The 21,348-nt window shown below is 49.8% G+C and overlaps 1 protein-coding gene across 1 annotated transcript in view; it reads right to left on the bottom strand.

Moving 5' to 3' along the window:
• Positions 1-21,348, bottom strand: part of fam189a1 (family with sequence similarity 189 member A1) — a 79,578-nt gene that overhangs the window by 41,603 nt on the left and 16,627 nt on the right. The window lies entirely within an intron of this gene.

Below are 21,348 nucleotides of genomic sequence, written 5' to 3'. Positions count from 1 at the left end.
TCAGGGGAAAAGGACACAGGTTGGCCATCAGCAGACGGAGATGCAGACAGATATCTGCGATCTGATGATGCTTTTGCTCAAGAGGTGAGCTGAAAATCAGCCACACGCACTTGTCTTTTCATGTAGTCTCCCCCGAGCAGGATGCTCGCACAAACAGCACGCGATGTTTACCCGTCGAGCAGGAAAGAAGGGCTCCAAGCTTCCTCTGTATCCCTTTCAACACTTAAGCAGCAGGAAATACAAAGATGTCGGCTCTGTGCGGCAGGTAATTCCGTATGCTGATTTAGCCACGTGCTGCTTGCATGTCAGCGCTCTACAAAACCATCAGTATTCTACAAGACAAACAGTCTCACAAACTAACAATCACTGACTTCTGATCCTAACCCTAAGACATGTTTATCTGACAGTGACACCCTCCTCCTATCGATCTGGTTAAGAGCACTGATAGGACATTATATGAGTGACAAATACAATCCTCCCACGATCAGCAGGTTTGTGTTGCATGTAAGCACATAACCAAGTACTTTAATGCCCAAAACACAAAAGAAGCCACCTCTATTAGATGCAAGCAGCAAGACTGATACAAACTATCACACAACCATGAGAATGAATGTCTAGGATCCAGTTTTTCACAAATACCTGACTCTTTTACCCCAATATGAAGCTGGCACCGACCAAGGTGAGTGTTTCCATTGCAGCGAGACCCACAGTAAACCCAGGCAGCCTCACTTTCCATAATAGCAGCTCATTAGGACAGTGAAACAAACAAGAGGCGATACCACTGGCAAGAGAACAGAAGCAGTGACTCGCAACCACAAACACGGGCTGCATGCCGCAAAGAAACTGTACTCTTTGTTTGACGATATGTAATAAATGTACAAGAGACAAAGACATTTAATTATCCTATACAATCAATGGGAGTAAAAGTATTTCAGAATTTATGGCTAGAAGTCAAGGTAATTAATGGTACCCAATAAACAATGTCAGACATTTTAAAAATATGTGAAAAGTCTTACAAACTAAGGAAGGTATGTTTTGATCTGTCATTACAGACGTTACCAAACCATCTCGCCTTTACATACTGGGATTTTATGTGACCGAGAGGTGAATATTTCTACAGAAAAAGTGAAGAAAAGCGCAGATAAACTGAAACTCAAAAACAATTTGATTTAAATGATGAAATTAAAATCCACTTATTTATGTATTATACACACACACACACGCACGCACACATCACACACGTGCGCACACGTACACACACACATGCGCACACGTACACACACACATGCGCGTATATATATCATGTTTCTATATTGCAGGCAGATTATTTTCTTGCATTCATTTCATTATTTTCTGCCTTCGTTTGCACAAAGCGGAGGGGGGCAGTTGCGGGTGGGTGGGTTTTGTCCTATTTGCTCTCATGAATTATTGATCCGGCTTGCGGCACAGAGGCGGGGGCCGCCAGCTCAATCCCTCAACCACGCGGCTGCTGGGGGGGGGGGGGCTGCAGCATACCCCCCTGCAGAGATGCCCCAGCCGCCATGCCGCCCCGTAAATCCGGCTCAGCCGTAAGGCTGCCCTGCAAGACAAAAGGAACAAAGAACCCCACCCCACCCCCCCACCGTTGTTGGGGTCGCAGTACTGCCCACCTGGTTGGTTGGGTCGGCAGGTCCAATCCTGTATAAATAAATCATCGTGACTTGGGAGACCATCAGAGGACCATCAGAGGACCCACCACCTCTTGGGGGGGGGGGTCATTACCCCAGAGAAATAAACACACATCACCCACTTACATAGGTGTATTATTCAGGGCAAACACATCGTGTCTGATCATTCTGTTTCTTAGATAAATAGTCAGTAGAGAAAAAATAAACTTTTAAAAGTTGTTAAATCTTTCATGAGGTTTAGCTGTTAACTAAATGTTTGGCAGGGACACTATAAAAGCTGCCCTATATCACCAATTAAACACTGCCACTGAGCATAAAAACTCTGCAAACAGTTCCAGTTGGCCATCCCACCTGCAGTCACTTTTCATTTGAATCCCAAGCAGTCTAGAGATGTTTCTCAATATCAAGAACGCAAACCTGTGGTCTTAGTCAGACTGGTCTTGTTAATTTGCCTCCCGAGAACAAACTTGTGGTGCAATGAATCATGGGATTGGACCGATGGATGCAAATGATATATCGAGTATTTGGGGCTGGGGCAAGAATGACATCCGGGGATTTTTACTGTCCTCTGTACTTCTGTTCTTGAGTGTTGAAACAGCCTAAGCTTGAGATTCATGTGAAGACCATGGAATCAGGGGTCTGTGAGGAATCGGCCTCAGGGCGACGCTCTCGCTCGCTCGCCTTTCCACACGCCCTGTGTCTGCCCACAGGACAAAGCCTTTAGCCCTCGGAAAGTTTCTCCTGGAACATATAGTACGCAGGACAAAGTACCAGCTTCTGGTACTTCTCCCTGGCAATGTAAGAAGACGCAGCGTGCTTTCAGCCGCCAACCTGCCACACATCAGGAACTGGGGAGGAGTCCAGAGGGACGGAGATTCTGTTCATGGGCCGGAACAGCCCCCTGGGGGCAGCTGAAGCTGAACTCCCAGGGAACATGGCGTTACAGCACGTATGCCGTGCCCTTCACAGCCCCCCATGGCCATATGGTAAAAATCCCCCCCTCCTCCCTCCCTGAAGCCCATCCTGTTCCTTCCGTACCTGTCACCATAAAACATGTCACTTAGGGACGCGTGGGGGGAACCTGGCCCTTTAAAGGTCCTTACTGAGCACATATTAGGGTCCCGCCTTGACTGGGCTGCCGCTAAGGCTTAATGGCAGGGGCCCAGCAGGTCATTAGCATGTGGACTGGGCTTCAGTAAATGACAGTGAGCCCTCCTCGGATTTACGACCTCCCTGGGGGGAGCAGAATTCACAGTGTGTAATGTTCATTAAAAAAAATGTGGGGGGGGGGGCGCTACAGACAGACAGACACACAGACACACAGATACTCATCTCTGTGGAGGTTGTCCATTTATTTCTATGGGCAAAACCCTAATCTTAACCATAACCCCACCCAGCCCTAACCTTAACCATAAGTAACCAAACAAAATACAAGACTTTGGGCATTTAGTTTTTTTGATTACAGTCACAGATTTTTATAAACCTGAATTTCTTCTTGTCGAAAAAAATGTCACCCAGAAAAACATGAATAAGCACCTAGTGTCTGAAAATCGATCTTAGGAATTCCAAGGAAAATGTAGGAGGCCTTGACTCCCTGGTAAACCTGAGGAATTCCCTGGTCCTGGTGTCCGACTTGCCCTTCTGCCCACATTCCAGGCCTGACTGGATGGTCGCTGCTTCTCCTCCCAGCCGCCGGCCCCCCGAGCTAATCACAGATACGCCCCCCCCAGCCCCCCCTCCCAGCACCCCCAGCAGGCTCGCTGAGATAACTGCTGCACGGTCGTTAATTGTGGGTCCCCCCACTACCAAAGAGAAAAGGTTAGCCGCCCTTTGCTCTCTCACAGACGGGGGTAATCAGACACTGGGGGGGGGCAGCTAACCAACATGACGTGGGGGCTGGGGGGGGGCGGCACGTGACACCTGCCTGTGAAGTTTAGGAAACCTTGGAGAGACCTTAATTAAAGGAGCTTTCCAGGCAGAGCAATGAGCAGGGTGGGGGGGGGGGTGGTTATAATCACAGCCCCCTCCCTGTCACTCACCCCCCACAGCAACCTTGGGGGCGTGGTGAATGCCTGACCACAAATCAACAGAGGTGTGCTGCGATCCCCCACCAATGCTGTCCCGCTTTCTGCGCCCGCCACCCCCGTGCACGTGGGCCCCAGTCTTTTCCCATAATTCCACTAAACCGCATGCAAGTACATAAAGAGAGACCCGAGCAGGCGTGCAGCTCACACCCCCGCATGCAGACCCAGGTGAGGGCCCCCCACCCCCCCCCCCTGCTCGGCCTGTTTAAATCGTCCTTCCAGCATCTGAGGCTCACATCACTCAGAATGAAGCTCTCGCTAAAATCAGCACGTTTAGTAAACAGCAGGAGGAAGGGAACCACGCACGTTGCCCTGGCAACCGGCCACCAGCCTTATACTGGGATCCATAATGATTTTGCGGCTCTCCCGGAACAGCAGGGCACATGTGGCCATGCCGAGCCCCGCCCCCCACACTCTGTATGGCCCACAACCTTTCATACCGGCTCCCAGTGCATCGCACAAGCGGGCTTTCCCAGTGCCTTTAAAGCCCCAATCATACAAAAAGCAGTCCCGGCACTCCCTGTCACATGATCTCAGCTGTCCAATGGCATGCATGCACAAACTCCGCACGCTGCACGGTTTCCTCCACGGTGAGTGAGATCCTCAGTGAGGCAGGTTTGATGAAAGGGCCGTGAGACAGTGAGATCATCTTTCCCGTCCCTCTTCTCATACATAAAAAGTGAGATCAGTACAACAAAAAGATGAGAATCACATCTGATATTTCTATAAATCATTGTTGAAAATCTCACCGGCTCAGATCTTTAAAAGAAAAAAAAATTGAACGAGCTCTCCGCGGCTTTTTGGAAATCTCACTGTATATCCACTTATATCTTAGCTCAAAATGAGATTATCATAAAGTCTAGCTAGGAACCCTCCTAAGCCTTATCGCTCATCTCAATTATTTCTTATAAGATTCACTATCTCATTAAATCAATTTCATACCATTCATGGGTGCCGCTGAAATTTTAGGAGAACAAGATACTTAATACAAGTTTAAAAATTGAGTTAAAAATAATGGTGTTTCTCCCAGCAAATGAAAAGAAATGGAAGCAGTAAAGTTGGCTTCATGTGCTCTGCGTGTGACTGTGAATACCTGAGTGTCCCCTGATGAACGGAGATCCTTCTGTGTGTGTGCGTGTGCGTGTGTGTGTGCGAGCGGGTTTACCTATCCTGATACGTGATAAATATCCATTTTTTTTCCCTTATGGGGACTCTATTTTATAAAAATCGGTGACTGCTACGAAAAAACTAAAAATGCAAAAACTCTTGTATTTTGTTTGGTTACTTATGGTTATGGTTACGGCAGGGTAGGGGTTAATGTTGTCATAGTTAGCGTTAGCATTTTTCCCATTGAAATGAATGAGCAGTGTGTGTGTGTGTGTGTGTGTGTGTGAGTGTGTCATACGTACATAACATCCCCACAATGTGATAAAAACCTGTTATTTTGACATTACCGGGACCATTTTTGGTGCCCACAAGGGAAATTAAATTTTATAAGAGTCTGTGACCGTAATCAAAAAACTAAAAATGCCAAACGTCTTATATTTTGTTTGGTTACTCATAGTTAAGGTTAGAGCTGGGTAAGAGTTAAGGTTATCATAGTCAGGATTAGGGCTATGCTCATAGATATGAATGGAGAGTCCCCACAAAGATATGAGTACAGGTCTGTGTGCGCGTGTGCATGTGTGTATGTATTTACCACGTCGGGGGGACCTATTACTAAACTACATTGGGGGAACAAGTTACTTTTTAACTTGTGGGGACATTTTTCACCACAAAATATAAATCTTAATTTTTATAAAAATCGGTCAATGCAATGAAAAGCTAAAATGGCCAGGCGTCCTGTATTTTATTTTTTTCTTCGGTTGCCTGGCCACCTGCCCCCCTCCATGAAGGCAGATTAAATGGGACCTGCTATCTCCCATTAGCCTCACTGTCACACATACTGCCTCCTCCCCCAGGGTGGTGTCCCCGTGACCTGGGGGACCCCCTGTTCTCCATAGTACAGGAGGCCGGTCCAAACCGGGCCCCTTTAAGGTATGAAAGTCCACCTGGAGCCAAACACTCTGCACCCCCCCCCTCCCCCCCCGTCACGGGTGTGTTTTCTGTCAGGAAAAATCAAATCATATTTCCAAGCTCCCATGGCGGCTCATCCTGGGCCGAACGCTAAACGCACCGAGGTGCGAGAGCCTGTCTGTGGCTCCCAGCGATGTTTTTTTAAACAGCACAGCCGTCCCCAAAGCCCGGGGCTTGTTTTGAGCCCTGAAAGTCACTCTAAACCTTTTTGCATTAGGAAGAGCTACAGCGGATCAAAACATGCTTTTTAATCGTAGTAGCAGAGAAAGGTCAGAGCTCTGAGCCTCAGATGTGTTTTTTCACATGATCAATGTCAGACTGCAGGATGAATCCCGAAGCTGGCTGGAGTTATCAGGCTGAATTCATTCATGCTGCTCCCCATTCACTGAGAAACAATGTGACGTGGCTCTGCGCTGCCCTGCATGTCACACACCAGTAATGAGTCACTGGCAAGTGCAGAGGGCCAGTTCAGCCTGAACCCTGTCTGTGCAACACTGGAGGAATAAGAAGTAACTGAGCGGACAGCAACAGCAAGAGGGTGTATTTAGGGTGGAGCTTGATACCTGGCCTCTCTCCTCCACCTCCTCAGCATACACCCTGCCATCCATCCTCTCTCCTCCACCTCCTCAGCATACACCCTGCCATCCATCCTCTCTCCTCCACCTCCTCAGCATACACCCTGCCATCCATCCTCTCTCCTCCACCTCCTCAGCATACACCCTGCCATCCATCCTCTCTCCTCCACCTCCTCAGCATACACCCTGCCATCCATCCTCTCTCCTCCTCCTCCTCAGCATACACCCTGCCATCCATGCTCTCTCCTCCACCTCCTCAGCATACACCCTGCCATCCATCCTCTCTCCTCCACCTCCTCAGCATACACCCTGCCATCCATCCTCTCTCCTCCACCTCCTCAGCATACACCCTGCCATCCATCCTCTCTCCTCCACCTCCTCAGCATACACCCTGCCATCCATCCTCTCTCCTCCACCTCCTCAGCATACACCCTGCCATCCATCCTCTCTCCTCCACCTCCTCAGCATACACCCTGCCATCCATCCTCTCTCCTCCACCTCCTCAGCATACACCCTGCCATCCATCCTCTCTCCTCCACCTCCTCAGCATACACCCTGGCATCCATCCTCTCTCCTCCACCTCCTCAGCATACACCCTGCCATCCATCCTCTCTCCTCCACCTCCTCAGCATACACCCTGCCATCCATCCTCTCTCCTCCACCTCCTCAGCATACACCCTGCCATCCATCCTCTCTCCTCCACCTCCTCAGCATACACCCTGCCATCCATCCTCTCTCCTCCACCTCCTCAGCATACACCCTGCCATCCATCCTCTCTCCTCCACCTCCTCAGCATACACCCTGCCATCCATCCTCTCTCCTCCACCTCCTCAGCATACACCCTGCCATCCATCCTCTCTCCTCCACCTCCTCAGCATACACCCTGCCATCCATCCTCTCTCCTCCACCTCCTCAGCATACACCCTGCCATCCATCCTCTCTCCTCCACCTCCTCAGCATACACCCTGCCATCCATCCTCTCTCCTCCACCTCCTCAGCATACACCCTGCCATCCATCCTCTCTCCTCCACCTCCTCAGCATACACCCTGCCATCCATGCTCTCTCCTCCACCTCCTCAGCATACACCCTGCCATCCATCCTCTCTCCTCCACCTCCTCAGCATACACCCTGCCATCCATCCTCTCTCCTCCACCTCCTCAGCATACACCCTGCCATCCATGCTCTCTCCTCCACCTCCTCAGCATACACCCTGCCATCCATCCTCTCTCCTCCACCCCCTCAGCATACACCCTGCCATCCATCCTCTCTCCTCCACCTCCTCAGCATACACCCTGGCATCCATCTTCTCTGCTCCACCTCTAGAGTGCGGCCGATGGGGAACAGCCCAGGACACCAGCAAAAGCACCTTAATGGAGCCAGAATCTCCACGTGGTCCTGCTCCCCAGCAGCAGGGGAGGTGCTCCTCTGCCAGGTAGATGTCCCCTTTTCAGAAGATATAGTATGGAACTGCTGGGAGGTGTCACGATGTGTTACAGTAAAACTGTGCCATGCATGTCTCTCCGTCTTTCATACACACAATGGCACATTCACATGGCACATTGTGTGGTCATCGTCATGGAAACTGGACAACAACACTAGACTCCCCAGCAGTGTCTGGGGGCAGGGGGATATACATTGATCTACCTGTCCACCTTCCATTTATCCCCCTCCATGGTTTCCCCGCAGAAATCCCAAACTATTCACAGAATGCATGCGGTGACATATGTTATAGTCGAATAAGCCATTAATGGGCCGATCTGCCTCTTGTCGGGGACAGTGACGGTTTGTCAATGACTAGTGGGAGGAAAACTAGAGGACAGATTCTCCCTGGCAGCCGATTGGCTCTCTGGAGGAAGCGCGGGCCTCGCAGGCTAGCCGACTGCTAACGCCACACGCCGTGACCCCGCTGGGCACGTGCCACAGCCCCGCCTCAGGAAATTACCACCACAGCACGAGTGGAGGACAGCACGGGGAAGTCTCTAGCAGCATTTCGGCATCTGTCTTCCTCCATAATTGCCGGGCAGCAGAAATCCAGATTGCATTAGATAATGGAGGTCAGCCGACAGCACTTCCAATTACTTCCATGGCGTCTCCAGGATAAAAAAAAAAATCAAATGTTTTACTTCGGAAAGGCGCACCGGGAAGCCGTCCGTTGCAGGGATAATAAGCAAAGACGTTGCAGCCCTTGTATTTTCACTGCATCTTGTGCATCGGAGATTATTCTGCTCATGCGGCTCTATCAAAACTGACAAATATAAGATGACAGGCGATGCAGTGGGAGCAGGATTAGATGCAAGGTGGTAAAGTTACAAACAACATAATAAAAATTACACCAGAAAATTATGCAAAACTGTCGTCTGCAGACCCAGAACACCAGCCTTCACCTCCGCACGCTCACTCGTCCTCCGACACAGAGGAAACCTTCGTACCTCAGTAGGCAAGTGAGGTTATCTTAAGGTCACCGCCGCCACCATCCAATGAGATCATACCAATTGCCTTAGGCAAATCGGTCCTTCTCAGAGCCCTTAACAGAGTGCTATGATCAATAACTGTTTGCTTGCCACATTTTTCTGTGTTTACAAAAATACAAAGATTTGTTGCTTCCCCCAATTTGTGGGACTCCAGATTCTGTGTGGCTGGCAGGGACAGTGCAGAAAGCCAGCAGAGATGAAGAGGCTTCCCTCTGCTCAGAACATCTGCTCGGCATGTGCCACTGAGAGGCTGCCACTGCAAAGGGAACAGTTTGGACGCCAGGTAACAGCTCACACTGCGTCCATCTCCACGAACGTTACACTCTGATGTCAGTGGAGGGAGGACCAGTCATGCCTGTGTGTGAGGGAGGGAGGTGTAGGGTGTGTGTGTGAGGGAGGGAGGTGTAGGGTGTGTGTGTGAGGGAGGGAGGTGTAGGGTGTGTGTGTGAGGGAGGGAGGTGTAGGGTGTGTGTGTGAGGGAGGGAGGTGTAGGGTGTGTGTGTGAGGGAGGGAGGTGTAGGGTGTGTGTGTGAGGGAGGGAGGGAGGTGTAGGGTGTGTGTGTGAGGGAGGGAGGGAGGTGTAGGGTGTGTGTGTGAGGGAGGGAGGTGTAGGGTGTGTGTGTGAGGGAGGGAGGTGTAGGGGGTGTGTGTGTGAGGGAGGGAGGTGTAGGGGGTGTGTGTGTGAGGAAGGGAGGTGTAGGGTGTGTGTGTGAGGGAGGGGGCTGTAGGGTGTGTGTGTGAGGGAGGGGGCTGTAGGGGGTATGTGAGGGAGGGGGCTGTAGGGTGTGTGTGTGTGTGAGGGAGGGAGGTGTAGGGGGTGTGTGTGAGGGAGAGGGCTGTAGGGGGGTGTGTGAGGGAGGGGGCTGTAGGGGGTGTGTGTGAGGGAGGGGGCTGTAGGGGGTGTGTGAGGGAGGGGGCTGTAGGGGGTGTGTGAGGGAGGGGGCTGTAGGGGGTGTGTGAGGGAGGGGGCTGTAGGGGGTGTGTGTGAGGGAGGGGGCTGTAGGGGGTGTGTGTGTGTGAGGGAGGGAGGTGTAGGGGGTGTGTGTGAGGGAGAGGGCTGTAGGGGGTGTGTGAGGGAGGAGGCTGTAGGGGATGTGTGAGGGAGGGGGCTGTAGGGGGTGTGTGTGAGGGAGGGGGCTGTAGGGGGTGTGTGTGAGGGAGGGGGCTGTGTGCCTGAGGAGGTATCAGGTTCCTGTCTTAGTGGGAGAGGGAGTGGGTGAAGGCAGAGCATCATATAAATCACATCACACACGCTTCTGCACATATGGCCCATGCAGAGTATCAGTGGGGTAGAGATCAGTATAAGTAGGAGTGTATGAATCTGTGTGTGAATAGGAGGACTGTGCAGAGACATGCGTACATGCGTGTGAACTTCCTGTATCGGCAAGCAGGTCAGCAGGACGCGGGGGGAGTACGGCTGTTATTTTAGGGCTTCACAGCTTGGGGGGGGGAATGAAGGGGAAGCAGAATGGGAAGGCAGGGATCTGGGACTGGGCACTGGCCCCGGAATCCAAGCCATATTAACTGAATGGATCCCTCACTGACCCCAAGCCTGCTCATGGGGCCCATATTAGCCAAGTGGATCCCTCCAGCACTCTGATCTTCTCGTCTTCATTTACAGGTTGGAGACTTTGCAGTGGCTCCTTGCCGAACATCAGTGCTGCCCCTCACACCAGGACCAGCTGCGAGGGGCAGGAGGGGTTCCTGATGCGCTGCACTGATGGGTTCACTGAACACCAGATAAACTACCCCCCTAAATAAAAAAAAGAAATCAATTGCCTTGAACAAAGTAATCACACGTCACGCGTGAGGCTGGGGACCGCTATCTATGCACTCCAAGCGATGAAATCTCGACCCTGTCGATTCCTCATTACAGGGGCTGGACGTGAAGCTTCACTGGCAGAATGAGGGAGGGAAGCTGTCCAGAATCCCACTAAAGAAAATCTGATGTGGTGGGGGGGGGGCGGGCAGGACAGATAGGGCACATTAGCTGGGGCAGCCTGAGCGCAGGGGCAAAAAACTCAGCAGGATCCAGTTCCCTCGCCTGTTCAATTACCTCCCGCCTTTAAGGTCTATTAAGCCAATTGCTAACCTGGAAACTGCATCATTACTGTGGCAGCCAAGGCCCTCGCTGAAGTAAAAGCCTTCAGCTTCAAAAGCAGGGGCCTGATAATAGATGTTGCTATGAACAGTCGGTCATTTAATTTTCCCTTTATTCAGAAGGAAACCCGCGCTATGAGAATCTCCGTGATGAATCGGATCGACAAGGTTCAGCGGGAACTCACTATTAATCTTGACCACTGGCAGGCAGCTCTAAGATGGGGATGTGCTCATTAATTAACATGTGACCGGAGCAGACAGATATGGGCGGAGCCTACAGGGAGGCCAGTGACCCACTGCCCTCCCCAGGGCTGGCCAGGCTCCTCCCACCTCCAGCAGCAGTCCCAGCATGCAGATGTGGCACAGTCACACAGAGGGCAAGTGACCTACAGCGAGACGGACGTCACCAAAGGAAAAGTGGGCACCCCTGCCACAGGAGGTGGCAGAGTGAAGCTCTCTGGTCGCTTAACCCCGTCTGGCCTCCAAACGCTCCTCAGCCGGCTCAGTCCGTCTAATGAACACCTGGGTAAGTTCTACTTTGACAGACAATTATCATTACACTGATGCACTCATATCATTCATTAACAAACCCTGGATATTCATAGACAAGCCCCATTAAAATAAAACTTGTAATTACAGCTAAACCTCAGAGCCTAAAACTTCTTGACATCCAAGCAGCTCAGAGCCTAAGCTCAAGGGAAACACCCGGGGGGGGGGTGGGGGGGGGGGGGGTGCACTTACACTGTGGGGTTAGCATCACTGTAAACATCTCAGACTGCGAACAAGGACCAAACATGCTGTCATCACCATGCCCATTTCTGGAGTGAAAGTCTGTCATAAGGCGGCCCAGAAACAAATAAACAAAAGGACTTTATTACGGGGAAAAATAACAAACAAAATGGGAGGGGGCCCCTTTAAGGCTCAAATACAAAACACTGCGGGCAAAGTAAATAAACCACTCAGGCACAATCAATGTAAGCGAACTTTCCCGAAAACCCTTTGGGTCTCACTGCGCCTGCCCAGATGTCCCGTCAGTAACCATAGCAGCCAACAGCCTAGTCACAGTCAGCTGAGTGTCATTAGATCGGTTGGTTAACTGGTCCAAGGCTAGCGATCGATCGGCATGATGATCCAACTGATCGGGTTAAATGAGAGACTCTGTCACTCCGCATCCCGTCACCTGACACAAAGTGGACAAACCTGAATCCATGTGCAACACATCTGCATAATCTACAGAGAGGTTAGACAGTGGTGAAGTTCGACAGACACGCAGAATAGAACCATATTCTGACATCAAGCTGTCTTATTTTTATAGGGTCACACGCATACGATGACCTACTGCTACTTTAGAAGTCCCTCAGATAAACAAATGGGAAAATAAAAAGAATCAGTAATTTTCTTATTTAAATGCTGGGGAACACTGGGTCTGAATTTCTGAGAGCAGTAACAGTTTGTGGGAATGTCCCCGCTGGACACGCACCTCCCTGGTGTCGCTCGGTACAGCAGATTTATAAAGACAGAAGTTTGGGGTTTTCGGCCCGGGGGAGCCCAAACCACACGGCCCAACTCCTGTTATTTACGCATGGCTGCTCTCATTGTGCCTGACTGACAAAAGCCACACATCAGGACAGATAACAAGACAGACTTAAAACCTCAACTAAACACATTTTCTTCAAAATCAAACTCAAAGCCAGAAAGTAACTCAAATGGTGATTAACATTTTAATTCTAGGAGCTGTTTTTGGTTCCACTATGATCTGTTGTTGTTCTTCTAGTATTCAAAGTTCTTTTTGTTTATATAAACAGCATACATCTGAATTATGATGACTACTGCATAAGCTAAGCATCATAAAAAGCTTGTAAAAGAATGTCTCATTTCCATAATGTGACCCTGCATAGGACAAGCGGGTATGGATACGTTTCTGTAACGTAAACCCCTACAGACGTATTTCACAATCATCCACCCGGTTGCCATGACAACATGATCTACAGAGTGACACAGCTACGCTCTAAACCTGCAGAAGGCACAGGGCACCAGGCCGGGCGCCGGGTTTTGCGCCGACTCAGCACAACGGGGAACCCAGAGGCACTGGCCCACAGAAAGCACTCGCTTTGGGTCTTGGGAGAGAACCAGAGTAAACTGAGCAACTTCACATGACCATGGAGAGAACAACATGCTGACAAACGCACGCACACACACAGACACACACGGACAGACATACACACACACACACAGACAGACACACACAGACATACACACACACACACACACACACACACACACAGACAGACACAGACAGACATACACACACACACACACAGACAGACATACACACAGACATACACACACACACACACACACACCCACACAGACACACAGACACACACAGACAGACATACACACAGACACACACCCACACACACAGATATACACACACACACACACACACACACACAGACAGACATACACACACACACACACACACAGACAGACACACACAGACATACACACACACACACCCACACAGACAGACACAGACAGACATACACACACACACACACACACACACAGACAGACAGACAGACATACACACAAAGACAGACACACACAGACATACACACACACACCCACACACACACACAGACACACACAGACAGACATACACACAAAGACAGACACACACAGACATACACACACACACACACACACAGACACACACAGACAGACATACACACAAAGACAGTCACACACAGACATACACACACACACACACACACCCACACAGACACACAGACATACACACACACAGACACACACAGACACACACACAGACAGACACACACACACACACACACACACATACACACATAGACATACACACACACACACAGACACACACACACACACACAGACACACTCAAACCCCCAGCCCAGCAGAGGTGTCACTAAACTGGGGCCCAATGAGTTCACATTACACCCAAAAACATAACAGCAACCTGCCCAGGGACAGGATACAAGACGGCACCATTTTCCCAAAACAAAGGCTCTTGTAATGACAATAATTAAAGATTTATCTAATTATTGTCACCGGTACAACAGTCAGAAGAGGGACTGCGAGGGCACGCTGTCTCAACGTGCTGCGGAAACTGAAACGTGGAAAGAGGCACTGTGCAGACTTACAGCCTGCTGCCTTAAAGCGAGAGATCAGGCCCATCGGTCTCCAGCCAAATGTTTTCCTGAAGAGATGATAATTAGCAGCATTAGCGGGCAAATTCCATGAGAACCCCACTGAAGGCGACATTTGTCTCAGGCTATAATTTAAGGGAGTTTTTTTGTCCGTGATTTGGAATCATTACAATGTGCCGCTTTGCTTTAAAATGTCTGTTTTATGATGACATCTGTCCTTTTGAGGGTGTAGCTGGTGAAACGGACACCTTGCGAAATGTGTATTTGTATTCACAAGCTTCTTTACAAAGAGATGAGCCACAACACGGATGATAACGGTGCACAGGGACACTCCAGCGCCCCACTCATGGAGCAAGCAGGTCTATGTCATGGCATGAATTTGATCATTTATCTAAATAAATAAATTTTAAAATGTTTACAACAAAAGATTCCCCAAAAGCCCAGTGTTGACATGTATCCCTCTCCCCGCCCAGCCCCCCATGTAGAGAAGCTGTTTTTTGTAGACATCTGAGTCTCTCCAAGCCTATCGTCCCTCGCTCAAGTGCGCCGCCCTATAGGACGGACAAGGGGGCAAGGTCTGGCTGCTTACGGTGATCAATGACTTGATTTGTCTTCTCCTCTCATCACAGCGTTTATTTTACAGTCGTCTGTGAAGCGTGTCAACAGAGGATGTAAGCGCTGGCAGCCGGCCGGAGATCTGCCCTGATTAGGGTCCTTTGAAGAGTACGAATGGCTTCCAGTGGAATGCATAATCTCCGTCGTTAATTGAAAAGCAGGAAACTGCAGTACACAGGCACTGCAACCGAATTATGACTCCTCCCCTGGGTATCCCAGAGCCATCCCCCCCCCCCCCCCAATGCCATTTCACTGGGCGGCCAGCCACCGACTGGAGCCGCATGACCTTACGCTGGCTCCAGGCCACACACAAGACCCCCCCCCCCCCGGGGCTCACCCTGGAGATGCACCGCTAAGGCCCCCAAGGCACCGAGAACGCCTCCAGTCAATGGAAAGCCGATCCATTTATAAAAGTACCCTAAAATCAATGCAGATTAGTTTAGAGAAAACAGTATTGGTGTTGGTTTCCATTAGAGAGAGAAAGCCCTTCTGAGGATGTCATTTTGTTTATTGATCCGACCCCCCATACCCCCACCCCGGATCAAACAGAAAATACTAGAAAATACTACCATTTAAGGAAGTTGCATTTTTAAATAACATAAATGAACTGTCAGGCCAGCTACAGACCCCCATATGTAAGGAGTGGTGAGCATCGGACACAGCGGAGACTGCAGAAACCGGGGGGGGGGGGGGGGGGGGATGACCCCATTATTTTCCTTTATTTTACAGAATGGGCCGAAGATGGAAGAGACGGAAATAAAATGCTATAAGAGTCATGCCATTAAATATTTATTTGAATGAAGAATTTAAAAGATCTTATTGAATCTCAGGGTCTGATGTTTAGGACCCCGCTGTGCTGCCCACGTGCTGCCAGAGTAAAATGTGTGTATTTAATGTGACAGAAATAATATTCCTTTACTTTATTGCTGTGCTTGCTGTGTTTGCCGTGTTTGCTGTGTTTGCCACGTCCTCACATGGTCTCCCATCTGTCCCTCCCGCCTATTTACTTATTGAAACATGGGTGGTTAATACAAAGTTCATAAAAAGTCATATTAGCTTGGCGACCTGCAGACGGCCCCAATGTAATATTAGGTTCATAATGGAATAATATAGATTTACTCTCAGATTCTGAAAGCGTGAGTGTCACACCAGATGCAAGTTGGCAGCCCTGCTCTGTATGTTTAAATGGTGCTGCAGTCGGGCCCCAAGCGCTCTTTCCAGGCCCTTTACCTCCACCCCAGTGAGCCGGGTCACACCAGTACCATAAAGTTAACAGGAATGAAGCGAGCGGGTGTCCATACGGCAGATGGACCAGCACACTGAGCGCGTGCGGCTCTGATGAACGTCAGTCTCGCCTGTGCAGTGAACTCGCTCAAAATAAAGCAGCGAAATCACTCTCCAGAAAAATTCCAAGCAACCACCTACTAATCCAGCAGCTCTACATATGTCCATACCCCCCCAGCCCCCCCCTCCACACACACTTATATTTGTTCTATCCCACTGCCAGACAATCAGATTACAGTAATGAACTGCTCTTCAAGTGCATAATTAGTGAGCCAAGGCTCCTGGTGGGCAAAAGCTCACTGCACATCCTCCCTTCTCAGTGATCATTAATATGCAATAAGCTAACAAATATTCAGAAGTATTTAGCATGAATAGTCATTTTATAGATACTGGGTCAGACAAAAAACATTAATTAAAACCATTTAACCATTACAAGGACAAAACGTCTACCGAGGGGATGGATTCACAACTTGAAGGGTATTGGTTCAAATCCTGATTTGTTAACCCCCTTAAAGGAGTCAGTTAGTTAGTTAACCCCTTGAAGGAGTTACATAACCAGAACTGCATACCCAGCTGTACAGAAACTGAAAGAAAAAAAACACAGTCAACAGCTCCCAGACTCCGGTATTTTCTGAGCTGCTCCCTCTCACATCGGTCCACCTCAAAGTCCATGTATTCATCAGCCATAGCTGCTTATGAAGGTGCTCCGGGCCCCTCTCTGTCCTGCCCCTGATGGGCTCCAGGCCCTCGGCCGCCCAGCGCTGCGTAAGCCGTTATGGAAACAGCATGGATGGGAAACATGTGCGTCGCAGTGTTTTCCGCAGAACACGTCTCAAAGTTCACACCCATGCATAACTGTTAATTGTTCCCATATGTTTGAAGTATTTCTGTCAACAACGCTAAATCGACAGAGCCCCCGGGCGCGGCCCCATCATGCACCACAAGGAGGGCCCATTTTCTCCATGCCTGAAAAAGTGCGCACACACAGACATGCATGCACCATGCACACACGCATGTGGACAGGTTTGTAATTATATCTTTGTGGGGACTCTGTATTCATTTCTATGGGGGAAACTCTAATCCCAACATGCTGACCTTAATCCCTACCCAGCCCTAACCTTAACCATAAGTAACCAAACAAAACACAAGCCTTTTGGCATTTTTAGTCTTTTGATTGCAGTCAAATATTTTTTTTAAATGAAGGTTATTCTTGTGGGGACAGAAAAAATGTCACCACAAGGTAAAAAGTTACAGGTTTTTATCACATTTTGGGGAAATTTGGTCCCCACAATGTAATAATTACAAAAATGCTGTGCTTAAGTAACAGTATACTCTGTAGCATGGTAAACAAACCAAAACAGGTCCCCTCTGTATGACCCAGACATAATCATCCACTCCCATTGCCCCAACCCCCAAATACTGCACGAGAAATATCTCAATACCAAAGGATTGGGTCCCTGGTCCTGCCATCGCTGGGGGACGCACACAAATTATATATACAGTTTTAATTATATCCATCCATTTTCCATAACCGTTTATCCAGTGCAGTTTTGCGGGGAGACTGGAGTCCGTCCCACGAAGGGAGGTGTAGGGGGCACCAGTGCTTTGCAGGGCAGATACTCAAACATGACAGATTGTCTGGAGACAAAAATCTGCAGTACCTGGAGAAAACAGGCAAAGATGGAGGCTGCGATTATGGAGGTGCAGTCTGGGAGGTGCAGTCTGGGAGAAGCAGTCTGGGAGGTGCTGTCTGGGAGGAGCAGTCTGGGAGAAGCAGTCTGGGAGGTGCAGTCTGGGAGAATCAGTCTGGGAGGAGCAGTCTGGGAGGTGCAGTCTGGGAGGTGCAGTCTGGGAGAAGCAGTCTGGGAGGTGCAGTCTGGGAGAAGCAGTCTGGGAGGTGCAGTCTGGGAGAAGCAGTCTGGCAGGTGCAGTCTGGGAGGTGCAGTAAGGCCACCATGCTGCTTGCGGAGGCACCACACCTCCCGCACGCCTAATTATGACATCATTTAACAGGGAACTCTTTGTGTTGATCAGGTCAGTCGAAGATGCCAGTGTCCTTCCTGGCCCCTCCCCTGCCTCCCCTCCCATTTTCATATTTCCCTGCTATTCATCGCTGTGGGCGTCACATCGCTGCTCTGAGGCCCTGCTCACTGGGAGAGGTCATTTGTCTACTCCAGCAATTCCACAATTTTCCTTCTACTCTGCACTCTGAAGCAAACAAACAAAAAAAGCCTGTGCAGATTGACAAAAGAAAACTTACAAATAGTGCTGCACCCAAAAAACCCCCCCAAAAATGCAGGATAGTTATTCCAGATAGACATGAAGTTAAACATCTAGTAGCATTTTCCCCCTATGCATTATGGGAAATAACACAGAAGCGTGCCCTGTTGTGCGTCACCTCCAGAGCTCAAAAGCAGGGCACCATCAGCCCTGTCAGCTTTGTGACCAGTGGAATTCAGGTGCCCTACATATTCCCAAACTGCTTGATGCAACCAGTCCCTCCGTCTAGAGTGACAGGTAAAAATGTTTTAAAAAGCTCCCACTAATGTAACTCATTCGTCATGCACCATCATTCCTGTTCTGCTGCACCAAGTCACTCTGCCTCAATCCATGTTTGTGGTCCTCGACTGTGAGGCCACGCCTCATAATCACAAGACTGGGGCCGCTGTAGGATTTCAGGCCAGCGTAGGGCATGCCAAAAATATTCCCGTCTGGTACCCGCGTGTGCGTCTGTGTGTTTATCATGTGGCACGGTGCAGCCGATTCCCTCAGCTGTTTATCTCCTCATCCTCTGACATCCAAAGTGGGCTGCAGTCCCATATGGACCCCCTGCTCAGACTGGAAGTGCTTAAGTTCTGGAAGAGAAGGGGCTCTTTCTCATCAATGAACAGCTGAGATGGACGAGAGGGGAAGAGGTGGGCAGACATGAAGCACTCTTCTCTGGAGCGATGGAGCCCCCCACCTGCCTCTCAGACACACCAAGCTCTTCCCTCGGGGGAAATAGATAAGACACCAACATGCAACCTATTTCTGCAAGGAATCATGGGAGCTCTCGGTACACAGGGAGACCCTCTGTCTCCTACAGGACGGGAGGTAGCTGCATGGTACTGAGCACAGTGGCTCCACAAAACCATGCAAGAACATCACGGGAAGAGAAGCCTGTTCCCCAGCTGAGTACAATGATGGATGAAGGAGATGCCGACGACCCCCCCCCCCAACGCCGTCATTACTGGCCTTGCTCAAACAGGGATCTTCACTACCTCTGTATTTTGGGAGGGGAGGGGGTTAATGCTGGGGGGATGCATTTGAAAATAAGATAATGCGGAAATGATGAGAAAGCCCATATCTCAGAGCAGCGAGATTAATTCCTACCCCCACCCCCCAACAATTAAAATGACTGTGAGAGGTACATAATTGTCTCGTTTAGGTCCCTTGGCATTAGCAGCTTTTAGGGACTACTTCAAAGAGCCCCCCCCCCACCATCTTTAAACAACGCCTTATTCAGCTGGCCAAACCCTCCTTCCGATCAAAAGCGGCTTCAAGGTCTTCTTTGATGTGACCGATTTGCCGTCTAAAGCGTGTGACTTCAAAAGAAATACCTCGATATTTGATCGGTTTGCTGCGATGGTCAAGTTCAGCGGAGAGCCTGACCTTCACAACATCTGTGGATTCACCTACGCCGCGAGGAAGGGGGTGTGGCACGTGGATCCACAGCTGCTGTCACGAAAAGGCACTTCTTTGAGCCCCAGCACGGCTGAGCAGGGCGCAGGCGACAGCCTCTCTCGCCGACACCTGAAGTCCCCCCCCCGATTCGCCCCCAGTGGTTATCACACCAATCAAAAGGCTCAGCTACACGACGTGTTGGCGTGTCAGAGTGGATTCTAGATTCGGAAGCTGGGTAAGGCGGATGGGGAACCTCCACATTTGCGAAGATGGAAAGCCACTCGGCGCCCAGCGAAAGGGAAAAGCAGGGGAATACGCTGCAGCACAAGCAGCAGTTTGACAGTAGAGCCAGAAACAGCAGCACGATTCTCACGTATCCGGAGTCCTTGCCGTTGTTCTGCATATCCGGGGGGTTGGTCCCGGCCTCCGAATCCTCTGCACCTGGCTGAGTTCCTGCTGGACGCCCTCTCCTAAGGAGACTTCATCGCTCCATATAGCAAACGCTCCCTAAAGAGACCCTGGGTGCGAGGAGTAAAACAGGAGCTTGCTATTTTCGAACCTGCCTAAAGCAGGTGGATAAAAGGGGAGAAATAATGGGTGTGATTACACGCGTCCCTCGCTGCGTGTTTGCAGTCCTCAGAAACCCTCTGCACGGTAAAATCCATATTGAAAAAACCTGGCACTGTTAATTTAAATTTAAAAGCAATTCTAAACATCCCAAATTCACCCATCTTTCACCTAAATATGCCAAAACATCACACATCTGTAAGTAACACCTACATCACATTTGAGTGTGTGATTTGTGTTTAAGAAAATTCAGATAATTCAGTTCACCTCATTCCTGTAACACAGATTTTTACATTTGTTTTCATCTATCATCAATTCCATCTCTCTTCCAAACCCTTTCCCAGCAGTGGCTGGAGGGGGGGGGGGGATTCTTCTGTGTCTTCCAGGAAGGACTGGCCGTGAGGCAGGGGACACCTTGGATGGCATGCAACTATGAAGTAAACGCTGGACCATCACTAATAATTAATGCTAGTTTTGGGAACCTAATAATGCTTGCTTGCTATCTATCATCTATCCATCCATCCATCCATCCATCAATTGAAAATGGATGGATGGATGGATCAGTATCCTTTCTGAATTTCCGCAGCATCGGAATTCCACCCCCCCACACGGCCGCTACTGGCCATTGGGTCAGCACTGGCTGAAAGTGGGATCCCGCTTCTGTGCAGAGTCAAGTGTTGCGAATCCAGGCCTTAAGCCCGCATGACGGCTGCCACCCTTGGTGTCATTCGCACATTGCTGTGTGCATCTGGTCACTTTCACGGCTCCATGCTGTGACAGGGACCGGCGGCGGAAACGCGGTCATCATCCTGTAAGCTTCCGAAGAGCACGCATGTAGCCCAAGAAAATCGCAGCCCAGAACCAATTTGACACAATGACTCAGTGACTGCCACGGTTCGGTGTCTGTCCCGTGGCTGTCGCTATAGTCACACGGGGTCACGTCACGTTACCAAGGCTTCATGCCGATCTGTCCCGCTGAGCCCTACAGACAGATTCAATTAAAGTGAATGTGGTATCGCTAATCAGAAAGCTGAGCTGACCCTCCAAGGGAAAAGCTGT

This window comes from Paramormyrops kingsleyae, chromosome 11 (genome assembly GCF_048594095.1).
Source record: "Paramormyrops kingsleyae isolate MSU_618 chromosome 11, PKINGS_0.4, whole genome shotgun sequence".
Lineage (NCBI taxonomy): Eukaryota > Metazoa > Chordata > Actinopteri > Osteoglossiformes > Mormyridae > Paramormyrops > Paramormyrops kingsleyae.
Note: the sequence above shows the minus strand (reverse complement) of the source record. Positions and strands in the feature narration are given on the sequence as shown.